This window comes from Manis javanica, chromosome 4, assembly GCF_040802235.1.
Source record: "Manis javanica isolate MJ-LG chromosome 4, MJ_LKY, whole genome shotgun sequence".
In the NCBI taxonomy this organism is placed as follows: Eukaryota; Metazoa; Chordata; class Mammalia; order Pholidota; family Manidae; genus Manis; species Manis javanica.
Genome location: NC_133159.1, coordinates 6,104,432 through 6,116,353, shown reverse-complemented (window position 1 = coordinate 6,116,353; position 11,922 = coordinate 6,104,432). Strand labels below are relative to the sequence as shown.

At 45.3% G+C, this 11,922-nt stretch overlaps 1 long non-coding RNA gene across 1 annotated transcript; it reads left to right on the top strand.

Annotated features, from left to right (window-relative positions):
• The first annotated feature begins 9,066 nt into the window (after positions 1-9,066).
• Positions 9,067-9,896, top strand: LOC118968624 (uncharacterized). The gene is made up of 3 exons (XR_005056374.2): positions 9,067-9,194; positions 9,544-9,642; positions 9,772-9,896. It is a non-coding gene; the product is annotated as an uncharacterized lncRNA (long non-coding RNA).
• The last annotated feature ends 2,026 nt before the right edge of the window (positions 9,897-11,922 follow it).

The following is an 11,922-nucleotide window of genomic DNA, read 5'->3' as shown; positions in this document are numbered from 1 at the left end:
GGGTTTCCCTGCAAGCCAGGAGTTTATTGGGACGCTGACCCCAGGAAGCAGAAGGGTAAGGAGACTGAGATGGGTAAGGGAGAGACCTGCACTGCACGAGTGACCAGTGAGGGCACCTGGGCCCAGTGACTGTCCTGCTGGAAGATGGGGGACTGGGGCATCTACTTCCCAACTTCCTGCCTCCACTGATTGGAGGATGCTCCTGGGGGCCATCAGCTGCCCTGCACTGTTCTTGAATCTTTTGAAGGAAGAAAAAACGCCCAGGGTGCTGTAGAAATCTCAGCAGCTTGAAGTGGGAAACTGTCAAGTGTTCTGGGAACTATTTGCTACAAGTGAATCCAGGTGAGCCCAGGAGATACAAAGCAGAGCTACTCAAAGTGCCAGGCGGCTGCCAGATAGGAGACTTGCACCAGGATTTAAATAGACGCACTGCTTCCTTCATTTGGAAAGTCTTACTATCCCCAAAAAAGAGGGAGGTGGGCAACTGAGCTAAGCTGTGTGCTTTGCGACACTCTGATGCAAGCGCCTTGTTTCCTGGTGGACAGGAAACAGCTTGCAGACCAGAATCCCTGAATAGCTACAGCATGTATCCCTGAGCTCTAGGGGTTAGTGTAGCTTTCTTTTTTTTTTAAACTTTACGTAAATGGAATCAAAAACATGTGTTCTTTGGTGTGATTTTTTTTGTTTATCATTTTGATTTTGAGAGTCATCTGTTGTTCTATGTAGCTCTAGTTCATTTTCAGAGCTGTAGGTATTATATGTATATATCCTAAGATATTTGTCCTTCTGTTGACAGACATTTGGGCTGTTTCTACTTTAGGGTTTTGCAATATGGACACTGTGATACATGTTTCTGGTGTACATATGTAGGCGTTTCTGTTGGATATATACTCAGAAGTGGGATTTTGGAGTAAATTTATGTTCATCTTCAGTAGATCATCTTAAACAGTCTTCCAAAAGATTGTACACCCTTACACTCCTAAGGGCAGTGTGTATTGCTCACACAGCTTGGTATTGTCTTTGCTTTTAGCCGTCTGGTAAATGTATACAGGTACATGGCTCACATTTCCCTATGACAAATGTTCTTCATATGTTCATTGTTCGTCTCAGCCTCTCCTGTAAAGTGCCTGATCAAGCCTTCCCCCCACATTCCTATTGGGTTGTCTGTCTTCAAGCATTCGTTATGTATTTGGATACAAGTCCTTTGCAAGTCCTTAATTTTAATGTAATCTAATTAACCCATTGGTTTCTTGATGGTATTTTTTGGTGTCCTACTTAGAAAATCTTTCCTTACCACCAAGTTATGACTATACTCCCCTGTATTATCTTATGGAAACTTTATTGTTTGGTCTTTCACATTTACATCTATCACTTACTAAGGATTGACTTTTGTTTTTAGTATGAGGTAGTATGAGTTTAAATTTTTTTCCACATGAATATCCTCTTGACTGGACACCGTTCATTGAAAAGAATGTCCTTTCAGGGACCCTCCTTCACTGTTGGTGGGAATGTAAATTAGTTCAACCATGGTGGAAAGCTGTAGGGAGGTTCCTCAGAAAACTAAAAATGGAAATACCATTTGACCCAGGAATTCCGCTCCTAGGAATTTACCTGAAGAAAACAAGATCTCTGATTCAAAGAGACACATACACCCCTGTGTTTATCGCAGCACTATTTACAATAGCCAAGATATGGAAGCAACCTAAGTGTCCATCAGTAGATGAATGAATAAATAAGATGTGGTACATATACACAATGGAATATTATTCAGCCATAAAAAAATCCTACCATTTGCAACAACATGGATGGAGCTAGAGGGTATTATGCTCAGTGAAATAAACCAGGCAGAGAAAGACAAGTACCAAATGATTTCACTCATATGTGGAGTATAAGAACAAAGGAAAACTGAAGGAACAAATAGCAGCAGAATCACAGACTCCAAGAAGGGACCAGTGGTTACGAAAGGGAAAGGGGTTGGGGAGAGTGGGTGGGGAGGGAGGGAGAAGGGGATTGAAGGGAATTATGATCAGCACACATAATATAGGGTGTCACAGGGAAGACATTATAGCACAGAGAAGACAAGTAGTGACTCAATAGCATCTCACTATGCTGATGGACAGTGACTGAATGTTGAAACCACAATGTTGGCTCATGTGAAACCTTCATAAGATTATATATCAGTGATACTTTAATTAAAAAAAAGAAAGGAAAGAAAGAAAGAAGGAAGGAAGGAAGGAAGGAAGTCCCTTCCTCACATCCATCGTGCGATCTTTGTCACAAATCAAGCACTTCTTTGGTGGGGCCTGTTTCTGGGCTCGACTCCATCCCACTGGTCTGTTTGTCCAGGTATACATAGCTTTATGGGGTGTCTGATGTCTGGTAGAGTAAATTCTCTGACTTTGTGCTTCTTTGAAATTTTTCTGACTGTTCTTGGGCATGTTTAAGAATCAGTTTTTTTTAGTATCTATTATACACATATATAAAAAAGAAAAACTGAACATTTTTAACCCTTGAGATTTTAAAATGAGAGACTGATCTGGAGAGAACAGAAAATTTTGTAATATTTCTAGCTGTGAACATTGTATATGTATCTCCATTTATTTGGGTCTTTAAAAATTTCTCTCAGTGTTTTATGGTTTACAGGATATACAGGACTTTTATTTGTTTCAATGGTACTGATTTTTTTTAAATGCTATTCAAAATTTCCCATTTCCGTTTGTTGCTGGTATCTATAAGTACAATTTTTGTATATTTACCTTATATCTGGCAACCTTGCCAAACTCACTTATTTTTTTAATTTGTTCAGATCCCTTTAGCTTTTCTGTATATAAACAGACTTGTCTGTGAATGACAATTTCCCCCTTTTTTCCCAGTTTTTATATTTTTAACTTCTTTTTTTTGCCTTGTTGCACTGTCTACGACCTCTAAAACAATGTTGAGTAGAGGTGGAGTTAGCAGACATCCTTCATTCATTCCTAATCTTGGAGGGGAAGCTTTTAACATTTCATGTTAAGCATGATCAATACTGTAGGGTTTTGTTTTGTTTTGTTTTCGTACATTCCCACCAGATGAAGGAGGTTCTCTTCCATTTCTAATTGTTAAGAATTTTTCTCATGCATGACTATTGAATTTAATCAAAGGCTTAAAAAAAATCATTGGCTTGCTCATGATTTTCCTTCTTTTTTCTGTTAACATGGTAAATTGCCTTGACTGATGAATTTTCAAATGTTAAACCAATATTGCTTTCTGGGAGAAGCACAATTTAGTTGTGGTATATTGTTTTATTTATATATTGATTGATTTGTTTTGTTAATATTTTGCTTTAGAGAAACTAGCCAGCAAGTTTTCTTTTTAAAAAATGTCCTATCAGAGGTTTTTGTTTCAAGGCCATGTTGGCCTCATAAGACAAATTAGACATTATTCCTTTCTCCATGTCTTTTCTATTTCCAGGAAGAATTTGAGTAAGATCGGCATAATATTTTTGTTAAATGTTTACAAGTGAGCCAGCTAGAACTGGAGTTTTCTTTGTGGGAAAGTATAAAATGGTGAATTCAATTTCTTTAATAGGCTATTTAGATTTTCTATTTCTTTTTTGTGGCGGTTGGCACCATGTGTTTTCCAAGGAAATCATCTACTTCCTCTTAATTTAAAAATTCTTTTTGGCATAAATTTATTTAAAATATCCTCTTAGGACTCTTTTGATGTCTATAAGATCTGTAGTAAGGTCCTTGCTATGGTCTGAATTGTGTCCCGCCCCCCTCCCCAAATCCATATGTTGAAGTCCTCACCCTCGGCACCCTAGAATGTGACTGTATTTGGATACAAGACCTTTAAAGAGGTCATAAGGCAAAATGGGGTAATATGGATGGGCCTGATCCAATTTGACTTGTGTGCTTATAAGAGAAGATGAGAACACAGACACCCTCAGAGGGAAAACCACGTGAAGACAAAGGAAGAAGATGGCCACCTGCACGGAAAGGAGGGAGTCCTGGCGCTGAGCCCTCCCCGCGCCCCTCAGAGCGAGTCCGCCCTCTCACACCTTAGCTCAGATTTCTAGCCTCCATCACTGGGAAAATAAGTCCTGGTTGTTTAAGCCACCTGGTCTGTGGCGCTTCGCTATGGCCGCCTTAACAAACTAATACAGTCCCATTTCCATTCCCGAGATTGGTTATTTTGCCTTTATTTTCTTTGCTCCATCTTTCCAGGAGTTGTATCAATCAGTCTCTTCAAAGAACCAATTTTGTTGATCTTCTCTATTTTATGTTTACTTTCCATTTCCCTAATTTCTACAGGTTATCTGTATGATTTCCTCCCGTCAACTTTTTTTGGGTTTGATTTACTATTTGTCTACTAGCCTCTTGAGCCGAACACTTCGATTGTTCATTCTTTGGCCAGTCCTCTTTCCTAGCAGAAGCATTTGTAGTTACACATTTCCCTCTGTGCATGAATCCAGATGCATCCCACAGACCTTGACCCACTGGGTTTTCATTACCTTTGAGTCAGACATTTTGGTGGGACATCCAAGCGACAAAATATGGCTGAGAGCTAGAGACATGGGTTTGGGGCTCAGAAACATTGTGAGATTTGGATCTCGGTATGTGGAAATGGATTTGAATGAGGAAAGAGACGTACTTTCAGGTTCTGCTCCGTCGCTCATCAGTGGAGGAGCAGAGCCATCTAAGTAAGTTCCCCGATGCCCTGACTGTCACCCTCATACTATCTCCACCCCAGCAAGGCTCCTGTTGGTGTCTCCGTCTCCTCGAGACTTTTCTATCCAACTTTCCATTTGATTTCTCCACTTAGGCAACTATTTAATCTTATCAAGTCCAAAACCCAAACTCTTGATTTCCTCCCCTAGGTCAGCTCCTTGCTTGATTAATCACCAAGGAAAATTAGGATTGTACTTCTATAGAAACCTATATATATATATATATATAGGAACCTATAAAGATTTGGAATACATGCACGAGTTCCTTCTACAGGGGTGCCCCTAAGTCAGAAGATGATCGATCGGTTCTCCACAGCACAGATGGACTAACTCTTCCTAAATATCTGCTTGAAAATATTCTACGGCCATTTCCCACAACATGAAGCCTAAGCTTTCTTCCTGATTTTTCTAGGCCTTCCGCTACCCACACAGGTTCACTTTTCTCAGCTTGTGCTCCCACAAACCCAGACCCACACCTCTGAATATGCTCTGCTTTTCCTTGGCTCTATGACCTTTCCTGGGGATATATTCAAATCCTACCAGTTGCTGTCGTTTGCCTTACTCTCTAACCCTAAGTGTTCCTTTCCTTGTCCATGCCGTACAATATAGCACCTAATTATACAGTAGCTTCCACAGCTCAACATTGTCTCATTTACGTTTGTCTTTTGTCCCCAGACAAATCGACCAAGCTCCACCATGCTTAGTACAGTCTCAGTTCTTAGTCGGTTCTCCCACTTGTTAAATGACAGGGATTGATTTGCAACATCAAAAAACTACCTATTCCGGTGTCAGAAGTCCTCATGCCCTGTGCCGGGGAGGGCTCGCCCTCTCACCTGATGACTCTGTGTACACCATGGCTGGAGGCTCTGAGACCCTTTGGGGCCCCCTTCCCATCTTTGGCCTACATGTCTTTGCCACGGGGTGGCCTGAAATAAGTCCCAGGGGACAGAGGCAGGGCTTCTGTCTTCTTTTCTGTTCTCTTGGACAATGGTTCTCACACTTCTGTGTGACTAAGGTCCAATTGGGGTGCTTTTTGAAATGCTTGTCACTACTCCCCCAGAGATGCTGGGTTGGTAGTCCAGGACTGCAAGTTCAATGGACATCCCGGTGGTTCTGGGCAGACGCAACCGTGAGCACGCTCTGAGGAGCCAAGCTCCTGCGGGTCTCGGATGGGTGTCGATGACTGAGTGGTCCTTGGTTCTTGAAACTTCTCTTTTGCACACAGTCTTTTTCGTCCTTCTGGTTTGAAATGAAATTACAGTACTGTATTTCATCTTAAGTCTCCCTCAAAGATCAAAAGCTTGAGCTGGTTTGAAACAACCACCCTGGGCCCATGCTTACTCCCTGCAGAGGGCAAGCCAGAAACCTATGTCCCAGGTCTACGGGGACGCCTAAATTACCACTTACATTTTCTTTCAGTGACTGATCCAGCTATAAGATCATGACCAAGTTAAGGTCTTGTCCTCTAACCATGATCTCTTCAGCAATGATGGGGTTGAAAAGAAGTTAAGATGTGCCTCTGACTCCAGCACTTGGCATTTAGCAAGGTGATCTTTCCTGAACAAGAATGTTCTGGTTGGGATCATGGCCCAAACTAGCATTCAGTTATCAAATATAGCTCAAGAGAAAGGAATGCCAAATGTTAGCCTTAATTTCATATCCAGAATCTTAGTGGGTAGGGGGTGGGGGGTAGAGGTACATGTTCATATAGTTTGTATATGCAAAGAGAAGTTCTGGAATGATACACACCGAGGTGCAATAGCGTCTTCTCTTGGACAGTGAGTGCCATCCCGGGGGGCAGGGATACAGGAGACACTGATCTGCTAATTCAGCCGCTTCGGTGCTGTGGGACCAGTGGTTGTTATCCAAAGAGCATGGCTACACTGACCATAAAAATAAGTTAAAGAGCAAAAAACCCAGCATGGTCTCTTAAAATAAATATGCAACTCCAGTGCTCAGTGTCCCAGGCAATGAACGCAGTGAAGCACAGAACCACTCTCTCTCCGATCACTGCGCTCATAAATCACCGCGATGTTTTAAAACACAGAGTTGTGATTTAGAACCAACACCCAAGTCTTCTCATGACTAAAGAAGGATCTTTATTACTTCGAAGTAGTAACAGGCTTGGAAGGATCCTGTTAAATGGCTCTTGCTGTCCAGGAAGGGGCTCCCTCCATAATTTATAGGGCTGTGGAATTAGAAGATGTCTGGGTGACTCTGGGCTCATATTTCTACTTTTGCATGATTTAAAGCATTGTTCCCTGACTTCTCACATTCCCAGCATCAGTCAGGGGAACAGAAGTTAGGGCTCCCTTGCGTGACTCACTGTAGCTTCATACCCACAATCAGAGTTTGAATGCAAGGGCTTCATCTTCATTCCGACTTGACCCACGGGGGTGCGTTGGGTCCCTCCCACCTCCACAGATCTCCACTCTGCCCTCCCACTGCGATGGCCCTTTTGTTGCTGAGTCGTTTGGTATTAATTAAACGGCTCTGTTTGCTCCTTCAGTGAACCCGCCTCTTGCAGGGCTTTTCGCCGCCTGGTCGCTGTCAGCTTCTCCTGGCCCAGCGATGCGTTGCCAGCAGACAGACACCTCATTATTTACCCAACCTGAATTGGGACTATTTTTCTGTTTCTTGGAAACCTCCTTCCAGAGCTCCATAATCCTTTCTCTGAGGAAAACAGTTGCTCCCGCTGAGCGAAATTCCGCTTATGGCCCCAACACAGTCTATGTTGTTCTCTTCCTTAAAGAGATTTTTTTTTTTTTACTCCATTTAACTTGCTTTTCAAGCAAGCTCAATGGATCGGACTTACCCATTCAGGAGCACCTGGGCAGCAGCCGTTGTCTCTCAAATCAAATCAGATTCCTTACTCGAGGACCTATAGCCTGGAAGCCGCCAGTTTTAGTGACCCTGGGGTTTGCCTTTGGTCAGCTCGAGGATGTCGGTGAAACCCGCCCCGCCTGGGGACAGCTCCACGCCTCCGACCCGGGACCTGCAGCCTCCGGCAGCCTCCTGCTGCGTCCTGTAAGAGGCACCTCTGCAGTCGCTGGGGAAACAATCTGCTGGCTCCTTCCAGGCAGGAAAAATGCCCGGGGCCTGTGAGTCCTGGAAGGTGGTAGGGACTTCGGTTAAACACTCCAGGCACTGAGGGGCAGTTATCTTTTAGGGCAGGAAAGCAGAGAGGGCTCTTCGTGATGCAAACAACTGGAGTTGTCTGCAGGTCTTTCTAGAGGGGCATTAGTCTCGCAGCGTTCTGCTCTTTACTGGAAGAGGTCTATCTTGGAAAACGAGCAGCATTCGAGAAAAAACTGAGACCATAAAGTTGCCAGTCACGTTTTTTCAAGAGGTCTACTACATCATAGTTAACATTTCTAGCTGCTTTTAAAAATTACTTCCAGGTCAATTTTTAACCATATTCCAATCACGATCAAGGGCTTGGGGCTTGCTGCCAGCTTCGCTCATGTACTACCAAGTCCCAAACGGGAAGGTTCTGCAAAATGATGTTCAATCCCAATGCTTCAAAAACAAGGACCCCCAAGGCCCGGAGAGAGGAAGTAACAGGCCCAGAGTGACTCAGCTATTATATACCAAGACCAGCAAAAGACCTCTGAGTGGCCTCCTCCCTTGTTTGGCCCAGGACAGCAGTGATTCTCCTGATGACATTCCCAGACAATGTCACTCATGTCTGTCAGTCAGCGTAATGCCCTCAGCATAATGCAGAGGGTAAATAAAACAAGGCTGTTTCCTCAACCAGAGAGGTCCTTTGTTACAGAGGCACACAGACGTTTCCCTACCCCCATTCCCTCTGAATAACTAGCAGCCTGGGGACAGGGTCCCCTGAGACTCCCAGAGGACGGCAGCGCTCCCTCACTTCTCGGCTTCAGGGTTTTCTCCCAGTGAACCATGTGCTTTTACAGGAGCAGCGTGTCTGTCTCCTTTGGGTGCCGCTGTCCTGAAGACCCTCCAAGGGGCAGGGGCACCCCCCGGGAGTGCTGCAGGGTCCTGTGTCTGCTGCTGTGTTCCTCTCCTGAAACTGGATGGGTCTCTGATAGAATCCGGACCTGAGGACCGCGCCTTTAGAATAAGCCTACCCACCATCTCAGAGAGACCCAGGTGTCATCTTACCCAGGCTACAAGCATCCGCCACAGGACACGTCAGCAAGCCACAAGCCCACCTTTCCCCTGACCGCTCCCCTCAAAGAGCCCACCAAAGCCCTGACCATAAAGAGCCTCTTGACCTGTTAGAGACCCCTTTTCCTTTGTTCTGCTGGCCAGGACAGAGGGGGCCCTCTCAGGTTCAGCAATAAACCTGCTTGGACTGTGGAGTTCGCATCCCCTCTCTTCTTTCAGTCTCTACATGCATAATCATGAGAACCAGAGTTACTTCCCCAGTGGACTGACATGTGCATCCAGAGCTCAGGAATGACATCTCCCCATTTTGGGGCAACCGAGTCATACCTCCACCCTTCGTTTTCTCTCCTGTGTAAGTACCTGCAGCATCTGCTCTTTCTGTTATAAAAAATATTTCACTGAAACATCACCTTTGCTTGGTTTACACAAAACTCTTGCTGCATCTGCCACTAGGCATTCCCTTCCGGCGATGGCACATAGAGAGGCCATGGTGAGCCCCTGACCTCGCAAACATGCCGACCCTTCAGCATGCTTCACGGGAGAGTGCAGGCACGGGGTGCTAATCTCACAGTCGCTCACAATGAGTGATTTAAAAAGAATATTCGCGTCTTACACTCGGGCCCTTACTGAAGGCCCGCACGAACTCTGTTTACCACTTCCACTCAGTTCTCATTATCTGCCTTCCTCCGTTTCCCCTCCAGGCAGCGTCGGGGCCCAGAAAGGCACAGCGCTCTGGGGCCAGGCTCAGGACGGTTTGATCAGATGAACCCCACCACGGAGCAAACACTTCTGCTACAGGGGTGAGTTTTTATTAAGCGTGGGTTTTTATCACTGGGTACTTACTTCTTCAGACACTTAAAATAACTATTACAATTTTTTAGAGTTTATTTTATTTTTTTTTTGCTTTATATAACCTCTGACTATTATAGGGCAGTGATCTACTGCAAACATTTTGCTGCTTTGCGGTGCTGGTGACCTCCTTGGCAGCGTGCACCCCCACCCTTCAGCCATCGAGATGGACACACGCGCAGATGTGCAAATCGCACCACCCCCATGTGGGGCACGCTGGCCTCTGAAACAGTTTTGAGTCTTTAGTTTCTACCTCTGTGAGACCAAGCCTCCTGCTTTGGGTCAGACTTAGAAATAAGCACTTGTGTAAGCAGAGACCTGGCAGTGGACATTTTTCTTCCACGAAGGATCCTGGCTTCATCGCAAGCAGGGTTACTTGTCTTACACGGTCAAAAGCAAGTTGATTTTACAAAGCTTTGTATGCCTCCCAATAGGTCACAGTACAATTAAATACAATGACAATAAAAATAAAAATTAAATTAAAATAACAGTAAAAATAAAAGCACAAGACAATTGTTCTCTACATACACTGGGCCTAGGGTGTTTTCTCTTCACCACACCATTTCTTCTTACTGGGCACCCAGGAAGACGACATTCCTCAGCATCGCCTGGCTTAGGGTGGGATCATGGGACCGAGTTCTTGCCAATGGGGATGCAAATGGAAGGGACTGGTGGCTCTCAGGGCAAAGCGATTAAGAACAGGTGTGAGGCACCCACGCTCTTGTTCCCTCCTTCATGGCTGTTGGCAAAGAACTTGCAGATGGCAGAGAGGCGAGGTGAGGGCAGTCAGATTCCTTGAGTCACTGCTGAAGGAAAGCCACCTGAACTTCACTGGACTGTTTTCTCATTGCTGTATTTGACCCCTGAGATGTGAGGGTTAGGTGTGACCTCAGCTTAGACTGTCCTAATTTCAGACACTTTGAAGATCATACGTGTAATACATTGAATATATAGTATATTCAGAGGAGCTAAAGGGACCTTAGATGTCTGAGCCTTGAATTATATCCCTAGAGACCTCGTTCTGGGCTGTCACCAACCTAGCAATCAATAATCAGTGAGCACAGCCCTTCCTGGGACCCTCATCAGTGTGGGCGAGCAGGTGCGGCTCTTGGCTGGTGAAGAGCTCTCCTCGGGGCTCAGCCGTAAGTAGGTACCAGGAACCTGCTGTTGGCCGCCTCACAGTGCTTGCGTCCGATCCGAAAAGGAACTAGCGGGAGGACAGATGCTACCACACGTCAAGACAGTGAGGAGAACTTGCTTTCCTCCACGCTGACAGTTTCTGATCACTTTGTGAATAAAGCAGGAGTGGGGGACTCAGCAGAGCATGCCACCCCTCAACGTGCGGGGCTGTCCTAAGGTCCCTCCTAAAATGCCAGGGCTGCTCTCCTTGGGGAGCCTTGAGTCTGCCGTAGAGTCTTGAGAGCTGCTCTGGTAGATTTGATCTCCAGACAGAAAGTGGCGTTACAATCTTGTAAAGTGTACACATCTGAAATGGTGGCACCACCACACACGGTGTGAGAAGCCCCTTTCCCCCAAGGTCCATAATCGTGTTTTTTGACCTTTATAGGAGGCTCCTCTCCCCTCTGTGGAGTGGGGCACGCTGGGGCTCATCTCCCAGTTCTGCTCAGCTGCCCCCCGGGGGCATCTCTTCAGGCCCCATCCCTGGCTCAGATATTCAGCCCTGTGAAGCAGGTCTCGATTTACCTGCTCATCTACCTGGGTAGACAGGGAACACCTTGAACTTAGAGAGCAAATCTTGTTCACCAGCATATCCTCAGGACTCAGGATAGTGCTTGGCACGCTGTGGAGGAGTGAGGTCGTCTTGAGCTGAGGTAGCTCCCTTATTTGTTTGTCCGGATGTCCTTGCTCCGAGAAACCAATTCTAAGGGAGGAGAGGGTGTTCCCTCTGTCCATGCTATACTCTTGCCAACTTTGATGGCATCCTTTCTCTGTCTTCATAGTTCTGTGACCTGTATTGGTCAGATCCGCCCTACTGTGTCAGCTGGCTCTACACTCCATGAACACCATCACTTTTGGACACTGGATCTTTCTGGAAGTGACAATGCTGGTGAACATTTGCTTTGGAAGTAAAGTGTTAAGGGGAGAATAAGGAAACCAAATCATGATGGAATTCAAATCCACCTGCTCCCCAGGACGCCGACTTCTTGCACTCCAGGCCTTCCCACCTGAGTGGTATTTCTGGCGTGAAGGACCAGTGAGAAACCTCTGTG